The following is a 14,087-nucleotide window of genomic DNA, read 5'->3' as shown; positions in this document are numbered from 1 at the left end:
AGGGGGGAATGCCAGCAACAGAGGAGCCCGCGAAAGTGAAAGTGATCGTGATTACGATCGCTACGGAGGAAAGACACATGGCGCTGCGTGCGTGCACGTTCACGTGCACTGTAGCTTTAGGCCACGGCAGCACTTTGAAAAGCCCAGTTATAAAATGTCTCTTCGAGCCTTTGGCTCGCGAGACCTAAAAAGTAAAGTTCGGACTGTAACAATACCAATCAGCATTTTCGTTAGCGAGATACAATTGCATAAAAACATATGGACACCAATTAGCTCTTTTCTTGCTGCACAATATATTTTTAAAACAGCCTAAAACTGTGGTATAATTAAGCATTTTTAGGGCTCCTGCCGACCCGGTCCTGGGTGAGCGAAAGGTCAGTGGGGATGTATTGGATTCTTCAAGATTTCAGGGTGCAGTACCTAGTGTGGCTAGGAGAGGTCCCATGGGACACCTAGTAACAGCTTGTGGTACTTGGCCCAGCACAGTAGAACAGTAAATATTACTGTACTAACAATATTCTGTTGCATGGCTAAATACATATAAGGTCCCAAAGGCAAGACCGATTGCATTACAAATGCTTGTTTCTTTAGCACTCAATGAGAGTGCATGTGTTTTCTAGCTATCTCCTCCACCTGTGATGTTCAAATCCGCTACTTTCAAATACACCCCTCTCTGCACTGTGCAGCTCCCCACACGCCCCAGCTTGTCTGCAAAATACAGCAGCAGTGATATTTCTGCTGGAGAATGGCTGAAGAATAGGATATGAGGATCGTTTTAGCTTTATGTCCTGCATTCCACAAGTTCTTTGAAAGCACACATTTTAACAAACACTTGTATAGCACTGGGGGAAGAGCCATATGCTGCACTCACTCAGCTGGCCTTCGAGGCTAGAAGGTGTACTTAGCATGATGCTTCTCCTGGAGCCCATAAATTTGCTACCTGCCTACTGCAGAAAATGAAATGGCTTAATCCTGTGAATAGTAAACTAGGTTTTGGCAAGAGCTTCCATTTACATTCAGACACTACCACTCTTTTTAAATTATGCTCACGGTTTCCTGAGTCAAAGGTATTTGAAAAATAACAATGCCATTTGTAAACTAAGAAAACAGTGAATTCAATGTACAGTTTTGATATACAATAAGATGTGTTTGCTTTTCCTCTCGAATTTGGATATGTTTTTCGTTTAACATTTTTAAACAATACTTTACAAACATTGGCAAAGCCAACAGCTCTGCACTCACATTAGATAGGAGAGATCTATTGGCTTTGCCTCAGCTTGTTAAATACTGTACTTGTGCCTTCGGGCATCATCACAGCCATATCTGAAGATGCTCTGGAGAGACAAACAGTGGCCACTTTAAGGACAGCTCCCCTTCACCCCTCCCAAACAGTGTTTTGCGTGGCGAAAAGCATGGACTTCTAAAAACGCTATAGGTCCTGGTTTGTATGATCAATTAATGTTTTCTGTACAATCTACTATTTCTAGATTTCCTGACAAAGTGGCTGCAGCTCACAGACAATTTGTGTGCCAGTGACTAAGTCTAGTGTGAGTTTAGGCTAATAACCTACTTTATGAATCTACTTTCTCTTCCCGAATTCCCAGCACACCAACATACAACTGTTTGCGCATGGCTAGGATTTAGGGGTAACATCCTATGAGAGGCAAAGGTCTGAAAAAGCCTATCAAAACAAGGTGTTCTTCATTACAGGTGACAAATCAGCCCATTCCTGACACACCAGGTATTAAATGGTCATACCAGACCAAAGCACAACCCAGTGAAGGTAACCCTTCCTTACATGTATGTCAATAATTAACAGGACCGAAGAGTGAGAATTCTATCCTTACAGATGACCAATCAAAAGAGGCAAAGGAACAATCATATCATATCAAGCTGTGCATCATCAGAACCTCCCTCCCTCCACAGTGAGGTATCAACCTTTACAGGAGACTCATTCTGTAGTGCTACTGATTGAAGGGGCATATCCGAGAAAGGTACTTGTATAGGTGAACACTCATAAGAGATTAAGAACAGTATAGGTATTTAAAATCTAACATTAATAAATAAATAAAAACGTGTGGATTCGTAAGTAGTCAGCATATGTTGTCTCACTGTTTATTTAGCACAGATTATGGCACGTGTGTAATTTAACTAAATTCTGCTGTGATTAACATGACCATTCTTTTAATGATTTGGCTTTTGGTGTGGTTCAGACTTGGCATGACACTCCAAAGGAATTATATGACTTATGGCTCTCTATTTTCAGGTTCCCGGACAATCAACTTGAACTTATTTCTAGGCAACATTGCTAGAACATAAATCGGTTTTAGATGCCCATACAGCGCTCAAATGGAAGGCCAGAAATAAGGCTCAGCAAAGAGATACAGAATCCACAATTTATTTAATAAAAGATCATCGCTCTGTAGTGTTTCTGCAGATGTGCTACAATAAAGATAGAAACAAGCCCAACATAGCAATGTCTAGGGGGGCGTGGCTAACCGCCGATATAGTTGGACGCGGGCTACGGGGCTCTATCCCGGAGATCCCACATCCGACAATCCTAAACCCCAGCGCCGATGAATGATCACTGAAAGGGCAGAGGAGGTACCCCGGAACAATCTCTCTGAGTGGACAGGGGATCTCACTCAACAGACAGAGTGGTGAACAATGAGTAACGAGGCAGCCTCCGTACGACTCCAACAAAATGGCGGCCGCTGCCGAAGATAGCCCCAGGAGTCCGCTCGCAGTGTAGCCGGCAGGACCGATAGCCCGAAGTGCAGCGCAGCAGACAAGAAACCTGAGGGCACGACTTAGAGGCCAGCCACCGAGCTATACAGGACCCGGAGGACTCTGCCGGAGGTGAAGATGGCCCCGTAGGTATCGGCGCGGCCCATGCTTACCTAGGAGGCTGGAGGCGCCGCAACACAGAAGGTGAGACGCAGGAGGATCAGTTTCAAGCCTGTGCAGCTGCCCCAGGGTTAAGAGGGAGAAGGCGGAAAGTACTTGGGCCTGGAAGTTATCCCCGCAACCTATGAGCGCTGCAATGCCGAGTGAACTGCAAGAAAGAAAAGAGGCCGCAAGACAATCCATAGCGGGGCAGAGCAGCAGGCTGGGTAATCCATGGTAGATCCGGCGGACGCCGCCCATGCTCCAGACCACACGGGGATCCAGTGAGGCCAGTGCCACGAAGGTAGGCTGCACTGGGCCTACTGCAGAACTGGGCAAACAGCAACACCCGGGAGGAGGAGACAGCAGGGGCTACTCGTGACCCAACGCTGCCCTGGTTTAAATGAGGAGAGACGGGCAGTCAGGCCGAATCGTGAGGCACCAGCAGGCACCTGGGAGAGGAAGGGCCTGACGGGCATAGCGGCGGCTCGCGGATGACCAGGAGGTAATATCACTGAAGGTAGGCTTCGGGGGGGGGGACCACAGCCCTGACCAGTGAGTGGGGTCGCTGCGGAACACTTGTGACTCCGTGAATAATGCCTTAACCCACAAGTAAGCGGAGCACTTGGGAGCAAGCAGAGAGGAAAGTAAACTGCGAGAGGGCTGCACTAGATCGCATACGGCAGCCCTAGCACAAAGAGCGGCCTGACAGGAATCCGTGTGAGCCTCACAACAGCTGTGCCTGAATGTAGTGAGGAGCGGTGAGTCCGCGAACGAGGTAATAGGCAGCGTAAGACCTGCCATGGGAGCTAGCGGAGACCTAATCCTGTACTGGAAAAGGAGAGCAGGAGGCCTAATCCTGTACTGGACCAGGAGACCAGGAGGCGGATGAGCAAAAGGGGAGAATTGTGTCACTGAGGTGGGTTACCAAGCGGACCAGGGGGCCTCCTGCGCCACAAGCATATGCTGATCCAACGACCCCAGAACCCACAAAATATAAACTCACTGGGTGAGGGAAGCTGACTTTGGGATCCCAGAGAGGAACTGTGAGGCGACGCGACAGGGAGGGCCAGGGAGCAACAGAGCACTGCTGCATGCCTCCATTTAATGCCCAACATATAGGGGAGAGAACTTGGCTGCACAACATGGGGAAAATACCGAAAAGGAGAGGCTATACTACTTTTGATGTGGGCAGGGAAAGCGCACAGACAGATGAGGAGGAAGACAGCACGGAAGAGGTAAAAGAAGTCACCCATGTACGACCGACGCTAACAGATATCATGCAGGCTATCACAGCATCCCGCTAAGTACTAGAAGCTAAGATTGATTCCATCGGCACTGACCTAAGCCTACTAAAAGATGATCCCCTCTAACTGGCGGAGAGAGTGACGGCTACCGAACGGACAATCTTCGACCTCCCTACAGAGGTGATGGAACTGCGAAAATCCCTGTCAGACATAGAAACCAAAGTGCGGATCTTGGAAGTGAGAGGAGAAGACAATGAAGGAAGATCTCGCAGAAACAACCTGCGTATCATAGGAGTACCAGAACAAGAGGAAGGGAGCAACGTGGTGCAGTTCATGGAGGATTGGATAAAAAAAAAAAAAAGAAGTGGCCCTCTCCCAATTCTATGTAGTGGAAAGGGCACACAGGGTCCCACCAGGCCTCCCCAGACCGGGTGCTCCGCCACACCAGACAGTAGCTCTGGTCCAAGCAGAGGACTGCGAGACAACCCCCCGGGGTCAATGGCAGGGAAACAAGACAGAGGCTCAGACCAAACTCGGACACTGTCCTCAACGGAAGTAAGAGAGGAACTCCACAAGGTCAGCCAAACGAGTTCTCGTCCCAGATCAACAAGGAGCGACCAAGAAGAGGGACGATTAGCAAAAAGGAACATTGCCCAGAAATAGGGGAGGTAGACCGCAGCTACAAGATTGGGCCAATGATATGGATCACGCTATGACAGCGGAGAAAACTGTATATAAAGGTCGAGGTCGAGGCTGCCCGCGGAAATGGGATCAAAAGTGGGGACGATGGAACAAATACCGGGGGGACATCTGTATTTCTCCTACGGTGGAACTTAGGCGGGATAGACTGGCTCTATTGGAGACGGCAGGGGCAGACGCTGTGACATGAAACCTCCGGACCAACAGAAACAGCGTGTGAGCAGGGTGCTCCCCGATCCAAACATGTACACGCAACCCTCTTTGTACCGACCTACCATTTGCTCTGTGTTATTTTTGGCACCCCTGATGTATTGTCTTTTATTTACAATGCTCAAATGTATAATCCTACTGCTGAGGTCACTGTGTAAATGTCATTACTGCTGCTGGAGTTGTGTTTTTTCAATAAAAATTGTTTAAAAAAAAAAAAAAAGTGGGACGATCGGACCGCTCCCAAGCCTCCAGTGCCGCAGAAGATTCGGAGACAGATCTGCCTAAAATAACGCCTAAGTCAGTAGATGAAATCATATGAACAAGAGGCTGCTGTGAGGAATGGGACAATGGCCGTAACGGATCTCATCCTCTCTGCTTTGACCTTGGGAAAAGGGAGACAGCAACTGGAAATCACACGTTAAGCTACGCAAGGTACTGGGGCGGTAATTGAACCGGCAAGATGGGGGAGAACCGGAAGGAAGGGTTCCCAGGCCTGCTGGCTGACAGCAAAACCCAAAATACAGAAGCACTTTTCTTTCCTTAAAGTTTGGATGGGAACTGGACTATTACCTATCCTGGGGAGGGGGAATTGGGTTGTTAATTTGTTTGGGGGTTTACATTTTAGAGCCAGGCGTGTCTAGAATAGGAAATCTGCTGGGAGATCTTTGAACCAGTCCAATGGTTCCGCCATAGACCTTAAGTGCATCTCGTGGAATGTACGAGGGATTCACACCATGACAAAGCGCCACAAGGTACATGCATACTTGATTCGGAGGAGAGCTCAAATTGCAATGCTGCAGGAAACACATAAATGCGAAGGAAGGAGCAGCACTACAGCGTTGATGGAGGGGGCAAGTATACTATACGAACTACTCTGCGTTTGCTAGAAGGGCATTAATATGGGTGATGGCAGGGGTCCCTTTAAGTGTATCAGACAGATCATAGACCCTGAAGGGCGATATGTTGTGCTGACAGGCAAACTTGACGGCAAGGAGGTGACGATTGGGAGTATATACGACCCAAACATTGATCAAACTTCATTCTTTGCTACCCTTTCTAAAAAACTAGCGCCTGCACTGAGTGGATCGGTGATACTGGGGGCGTGGTTCATTCAATTGTGTCGTGGACATTGACTTGGATCGCTCCCACCCGCCCCTGCAGGACAAGCCCATCCGTAGAGCAGCCAAAGCGCACAGGCAGTGGCAATACCAATGGGGGCTGATAGATTCCTGGAGGGCACAGCATCTGGGGGATAGAGACTACTCTTTTTTTCTCACATCTACATGAATTACACGTTAGGCTCGGCGCTGTGGTGTGCTCCCCAGATGTACACAAATGCAGCCAAACTAGTGACTATCTGGCACAGACTATCTCAGACCAAAACCCAATACTGGTGAGTGGCGCGAAATAGGCCCAATATTCCTACTTGGCGCCTCAGGCCGGAGGCATTAGAAGATCCGGTATATCAAGCGACAATACGAACAGCTATTGAGCAGTACTTGGACGACAATGCAGGTACTGCTAACAACCTCATAGTAGAGTGGGAGGCCTTCAAAGTGGTGCTCAGGGGCAGGTGTTTTTCGGAGATGGTAGGGGTGAGGCGGACCCTCTTGAGAGATACGCAGTTAACCGAACAACAACTCCGAGAGCTTGAGAAGGCGAGACCTGGGAATAAATAAAGGAAGAGCTATTAGCAGCCAAAGAAACAGTGACGGAGCATGTAGAAAGACTGTGCTGTTTCGACTATAAACAGTATATGACACAAGCTTACGCAGAGGGGGGATAAGTCTGGAGCACTATTGGAATGGCTAGTCAACCCGGCCAAACGGGGATCGGTTATACTCGCATTTAGAGACGAACAGGGAGAGGTTTTGTACCACCAACACAACATCAATAGGGTATTCTTTGACTATTACGCGGACTTACACAAAAGTAGAATGTCGCCCTCAGAAGCAGAGACGGACACCTTTATAGGAAACGCAGCTCTGCCAACAATTACCCAAGAGGAAGCGGAGGCACTGGGGAGGTATATAGAAGCAGGAGAGGTGAGACTAGCCATAAAATCTATGGCCAGGAAAAAAACGCCTGGGACCGATGGATTCCCAGTGGAGTTCTATTCCACGTATACCGACCTACTGGCCCCCCGGCTAGTAGAGTTGTACAACCGCATGAAGCAGATTGGGTAACTGCCAGGATCCACGAGAGAGGCTTTAATTATCCAGTTACTAAAATCAGGGAAACAGGCATCTGATAAAACAGCATATAGACAGCTCTTCATGCTAAACCTGGATTATAAAATCCTGCGAAAAATCCTAGCCATGCGCCTCCTGCCACATGTCTCACCTTATCCACCAGGACCAGACGGGGTTCATACCGTCTCACAATACAGCATGAACATACAGAGACTATTGCGAATATTAGAGGCGGACTCTTACTACAAAGAAGCAGCAGCCATATTTGCAGTTGACATAGAAAAGGCCTTTGATAGTCTCAAATGGCCATATCTGTTCCGAGTGATGCGGAAATTCAGATTGGGGACGGACTTTGTGGCATCGACCGTATTACTCTATGCGGACTCTAGCGCTGTAGTGAAGACTGGGAGGCTAATATCAAGAAGCTACAGGGTGGAAAGGGGAACGCGGCAGGGGTGTCCCCTATCACCACTTCTATATGCCCTAGCCATGGAGCCCCTAGCCGCTAGTGCCAGGACAGAAAACTCCTATCAGGGCCTGGAGGTATTAGGTCGAATTAATCATATAGCACTATACGCTGATGATTTACTGCTATTTCTTCGTAACTTGGAGGAAGACCTCAACAGGGCAAGGGACCTGCTGGCGACCCTGGGAAGAGTGGCAGGACAAAGAGAGAGACCGCAGGCCGAGTACTGTGGGAGGATGGATGCCAGCCCTACCTGGGAATACAGGTCTACCATAGCCAAACGGACCTACTGGAAGGTAATGTGGGAAAAGCAATCTAAAATGCGAAAACATGCTTTGACTTCTGGGCGATTCTTCCCTTGTCAGTGGTAGGGAGAGTAGCATTACTGAAGACAGTAACTTTCCCAAGATTAGTCTATTTCTTTTGGGTACTCCCGGTCTGGATCCCGGCAGGGAAGTTTCGACACCTGAAAATGCTAGTGACGTCATTCTTATGGGGGGGGCGGGGAGGCACAGGGTAGCACTGACCACCCTCAGGAGACCAAAGGCAGCGGGCCGGCTGGCATTACCAGATATTGAATAATACTATACAGCTGCGCAATTGCAATGGCTCACGAAATGGGTCGCTGGTCGAGTGCGGGGAATCGAACAACTAGATGCTGCAACTCCAAGTCTGAACTTCCTATCCAGAGTGGTGTTACGTATGCCCACAAAGTAGAGAGACTGCACCACGTAGCAAAAAGTGATTTGCAAATGCTGGATCATAAGTCTGCAAAGGTCGAAAACTGGACACCCAGACTCCCCAGATATCCCACTACCCATTTGTAAGGAATTGCCACATGGGGTTAACTGGCAAGAGCTAGAGGAGTGGTCGACAGCAGTAGGGACTACTGTGGGAATGCTATACGAAGACAGCACCTTACTGCTGTTTAACAAATTTAGGGAAGGATATGATGTGCCCCAGGGACACTTTACTACACACTGCCTTTACAGCGGTTATACGAAAGCAATGTAGAGGGGGTTCTTAGAGCCACCATTATCAGAAGGGTGCCAATATGTAGTGTCCGCTTCTGGGACATACAAGGTAGTTACCTGCTTATATAGACAACTTTGTAATGAATCACTCCCAGCTCTAAATACACTACAACAAGGGTGGGAAGAAGACCATGGGGAACCCATAGATGAGAAAGTATGGGATGGCCAGGTGGAACGAAAAAGTAAGATCACTAGAAATGCCTGGTTTCAACTAATTAACTTCTACTTCCTTCATAAAGCATACCTAACAACGGGGTGGATCAACAGATACTTTAACACAAGGACAGCAGCATGCCCCCGATGTGATGAGGTGGGAGCGGATTTCTTCCACATGGTCTGGGTCTGCCAGACACTAGTGAACTTTTGGGGGGCGATATTGACAGAAGTGACAGAGAGGGAAGTGACCACAACACCAGAATTCTGCCTTTTACACTGGTTCCCCCACACTTCTAAAAAATAAAGTAACCAGCAAATTCCAGGACCTGGGACTCCAACTGGCAAAGCGAGAGATCACTAGTCATTGGAAAATACAGCACAGCCCCAGAGTAGATAAATGGAAGATGGAACTCACAAAAAGGGCAGATTGCGAGAGGGCAGTCTGGCTAACAGAAGCCAGAAGAAATGGGAGCGAGAAATCCCTAGAGTCATCCAGAGCTTGGGGAGCATTGGTGACATTACTTAAACACCCAGAAGTGGATCGGAGGGGGGGGAGGGGGGGGATAAGGTGGAGGTGCCATGAGACCAGGGGCCAGAGATGTTATCGCCCACAGCCTCCTATGTAAAGTGTGCCAGTGAAGATTGGTCAACACAGAATCCCCAGGCAACATACATCAGAAGTGGAGATGGGAACTAGTCACTTGAGACACAGTGTATCCAATGACATGCAAATAAGTAGGGACCCATTACACACCATGACACGCCTGGCTTGAGGGGGGGCGGGGGGAGTTTCTGGCTTCTTGCACGGAGCAAGCGAGAACACACTTTTGCCTATAGGTCGGTGCCTTTAGAATATCACAAAGGACAGACAGGTAAATAAATGGTAGCTAAGGACAGAACAGATGAACATTTACCCTGCTTGAGACTGTTCGATATTGCGGGGGGGGGGGGTGGAAATCGGAAGGTACGAGCAACTACAATGCTATGTAATAGCATACTCGTATTACCGACTGTTTAATAAAATCTGTTTGAAAAAAAAAACAATGTTTATACAAAAATGATCAAATATACACTCAAGTGTGGCATTATTTTTCGATTTAGTGCCCAAAAACAAGAGCAGTCAAGTAATGTATTCTAGTATCAACATTCAAATGAGTGCTCTGAGGCTATCAACATGGCAAGTAAGTCATTTAGGTTCTCTTGTCTTTTAACTAGAGCGGCAACCACATAGCCTTCAAGTTAACCCAACGGAAACATTATTTTGCTCTGAGAGGAGGAGTCCCTCCTAATGCAGAATAACAAAAATATCCCTTGTCAAGAACAGGACAGGAGGTCTGGTAATCAATTCTCTCTGGCTTACCTTTATGAAATATGAATTATCTGCAATTTAAATTTTCAATCAATGGGAATAAAGTCATTCAGGGATAGCTGTGTCTAGTTATGGAGAAAGAAATATAGGTGAGCCTTGACACCTTTTAGCACATAATCAGAAGGCATGTAGGATAATGCTGGTCTGCACAGAGGGTGACCTGGGGGTTCACCATGTGTCGAACATATAATATTACACAAGGGCGTGATCTAAATTTAATTCCATCTACCACCACATCCAAAGACCTGAATTGCACATTAACATTATTTTAGATAAGGAACACTATAAACTGTATTGTCTCTTGGTGCTGAAAATAGGCTTAGTGAGTCCCCAGAACAACAGGACGCAATTTACGAACTCCACATAAGGAAAAGAAAAGAAGACAATGCCACATATCGCTTACAGAAACATCTCCGACGGAGAAACTGGAACCATCCGATTATTTTACAAACCATGGAGGAATAACCTTCACTAAAGCATTATTAAATTGCTTCAGGGACAAACTTTCTCAGAAGCTTAGGGTATTTGATTAAGCTGTGTCTTCCCTTGACTAGAGGAACTCTACTTGGATAAGCAATCAGTTGTCCCCCTATTATCACAGGAACCAGCAATTATGGAGACTAACGGCCCTAGGAAGTTGGAGGGAACCCCCTATAAGAAGGCTGATTTGCAGGGCCCAGCAAGGTAGATCCAGCTGAACGACTTGGACTGTTGAAATGCTCTATGTCTGCAGTTCTCTCGTGAACCCAATTAAAAATATTTACATATTCTGTTTTTACATCTTAAGTAGTTCAGAGGAAACAGAGGCATTCCGATTGATACTGGGTCGAGGTCTCTTAAGTCTCAGAGGCCAATGATTTCACAGGTCTAGAAATAAAGCATGGCGTTTTGCCAGGCATTTGTCTGATTTAAGGAAGACAAGTTAATATCCTCTTGAATTGTGGAGAGCCATAATAAACTAGACCAGTGGTTCTTAACCTGTGGTCTGGGGACAACTGGGGATCCGCGAAGCTTACTTGAGGGGAGGGAGGGAGGGGGAGGGGGGGGTCCACGACTGCATAGAAAATTAAATATTACCAAATTAATGTGTAATAACAGATAACAGTGTATAACAATGCAATTAATAGTTAAGTGTATATAAATAAACTAGCAAAAAACATTCTGTAAATATTAAGGAATTTGAAATTAAGAGTTTACAAAAGCTCCAACCTTCCCATAAAAATTATAATAGCGTTATATTTTTTTGAGATTAAATAGAATGTCAAAATTACTTAAAATGAGGTCCCGGCTTCCAGTAATGACTCAGTGGAGGTCCCCGGAGTCCAATAATTATTCAGTGGGGTGGTCCCTGGATTCCAGTAATGATTAAGCAGGGATTCACAGAATTAAAAAAAGGTCAAGAATCACTGAACTGGGAGGAGCCTAGCGCGCAACCAAGATGGCCGCGTAGGTGCGAGGCTTCCGAGGACCTCCGCAACCTCCTACGTTTATCCTGTCTTCATCCTGCATCGGTTGAGGGGACTGTGTCGGTGAGCCTGAGCCGAGGTGGTACCCGTTTCCCGTTTTCGAATCGGACCTCGGGTGCCGGAGTGAGCACCGATTGAAGTTTGCGGCCTACTTCTCTCCTGACCCCGGATTCGCGTTTGGGGGCGACCCAGTGGCAAAGTGAACAACAACGGCGGGCTGGGCCTGGCGAGTCGCGTACCCCACACTTTCACTTTCGCGCCCCCTTGCCGTTTTCGCAAGTGGGATCACGGCGCTCTTTGTGTTGGGGTGGCCTCGCTGGGAGACCCTGCCTGCCTGCCTGCTGTGGCCCGCTCTGCCGTCCTGGGGTGGCCCCCCGGAGCTCGTGGCCTTGATTGCTTGCTCTTCACTGCGTGACTGGTGGGGGTGTGAGACCCGCGACGATGGCCACGAAGCAGGATGGGGATCGGTTGAAGGCCAAGTCAACCCGGCGTGGCGCCGCACATCAGGCCAACATCATGGACCGCTACACCCTCCCGAAGGGGTCTCCCGGCGGATCGCACAAGTCCTCTGAGTGCCCCCCGGATGCCCCGGACTTGCCCACGGATCTGTCTCTGCAAGACGTCATGAGCGCCATTGCTGAGATGAAGGCCTCGGTGGGCCAGCAGTTCGACACTTTAGCGCACAAAATCGACGCGGTCCTCATTGATGTCAACCTTGTGAGAGCTGATCTCTCTAAGACTAACGACCGGGTCGACTCTTTGGCCCACACCGCGTCGGGCCTCACGACTGAGGTGGCGGCCCTTCAAACGGAGGTGCACCGGCTCCGTCAGGCGAGTGCGCTCATGGATCGGCGCCTGGAGGACTCCGAGAGCTGGGCCCGGAGGAATAATATCCGCATCATCGGAGTGCCCGAGGGACGGGAGGAGTCGGCGGCGGATCTCTTTGTGGAGGACCTGATCACTACCCATCTCCAGCCTCGAGGGCTGAGTAAATTCTTTGCCGTGGAGAGGGCCCATAGAGTTCCCGGGGGCAGACCGAAGGTTGGAGCCCCTCCGCGGCCTCTTATTGCCCGTATCTTTAACTTTCGGGACAGGGATGCGATTTTGCAAGCTTCCAGACTGCAAGGGCCGATTAAGCTGGAGAACATGGAGGTGAACTTTTATCCTGACTTCACCCAAGCGGTCCAGAAGCAGAGACTGAGTTTCCTGGGTGTCAAGCGGCGCCTTCGAGGCATGAACTTAAAATACGCCATGCTCTTCCCGGCCAGGATGCGGGTGGAGGTGGATGGTCGCACTCACTTTTTTGACCGTCCTGAAATGGCCGGGGACTGGCTGGACACTTTGTCTGGGGGTCATGATCGGGATGGCGGGGGGGGGGGGGGGGGGGGGGGGGGGGGGGCTGCGGGAGGAGATTGCCCACCGGACCGGGTCTGAGGTACTGATGCCGGGGCTCACTCCGGATGACGCGGCTACTTTCGGCCAAGCTTAGGGTCTTTTGTTTGTTGTACTCGTCTCCCCTCCTTTGGAGGCTGTGCGGGGTCTTGAGGGGGTACTCTTTCCTCCTCTAGGGGATCTAGCTAGTTCCAATTATATAGGGGCGACAGGCACACTGCAAGTTGGGGGGGCTGTCTGGGCTCATGCAGGGGTGCAGGGAGGGGGGAGTTTTGTTGGGGCGGTTGGGTTGGGGTGGGGTATTGTTCATTTGTACCACAAGGCAAAAGTATTGTTGTGCTATTCCTAAAGTGCTCTCGGGGGGACGATTGATCGCTTTCGGCTATGATGGGGGGTAGGGGACTGAATCTTTTGTCCTGGAATGTTAATGGACTGGGGGACAGGATAAAACGAGGTGTGGTCCTGCAGTTCCTGAAACGAATTTCACCTGATATAGTTTTTCTGCAGGAGACGCACCTCATTGGCAACTCCTTTCGTGCTATGAATCGACGGGGCTACCGCCTTCTGGCCCATTCGGGCTTCACGTCTGGTTCCAGGGGTGTGGGTATCATGGCTAAAACCTCGCTCCCATTGGAAGTTGATGAGGAGCTCCATGATGACAGGGGACGTTACACGGTTCTGGTGGGTAGAATGGAGGGCAGAGTGATTGTTTTTGTTTCTGTCTATGTCCCGCCAGGGTTGCAGACGACTACCTTTGCGGATCTGGGGCGCCTCCTCCTTGCCCTTCCGGAGGGGATTCTAGTGGTTGGGGGGGATTTCAACGCGGTGGTTTCCGGAACTGAGGACCGTCACCCCCCTAGGGATCTCCCCCGTGCCCAAGCGTGGTTATCTGGCCTCTTGGATACTTTGGGGCTGGTGGATTGTTGGCGTTTGAAACACCCTACGCAGAAACAGTACACCTTTCATTCCG

General features: G+C 49.0%; 1 protein-coding gene across 9 annotated transcripts in view; it reads right to left on the bottom strand.

The window, feature by feature from the left end:
• Nucleotides 1–14,087, bottom strand: part of KMT2C (lysine methyltransferase 2C) — a 1,736,691-nt gene that overhangs the window by 1,612,333 nt on the left and 110,271 nt on the right. The window lies entirely within an intron of this gene.

This window comes from Triturus cristatus, chromosome 10, assembly GCF_964204655.1.
Source record: "Triturus cristatus chromosome 10, aTriCri1.1, whole genome shotgun sequence".
Classification (NCBI taxonomy): domain Eukaryota; kingdom Metazoa; phylum Chordata; class Amphibia; order Caudata; family Salamandridae; genus Triturus; species Triturus cristatus.
Note: the sequence above shows the minus strand (reverse complement) of the source record. Positions and strands in the feature narration are given on the sequence as shown.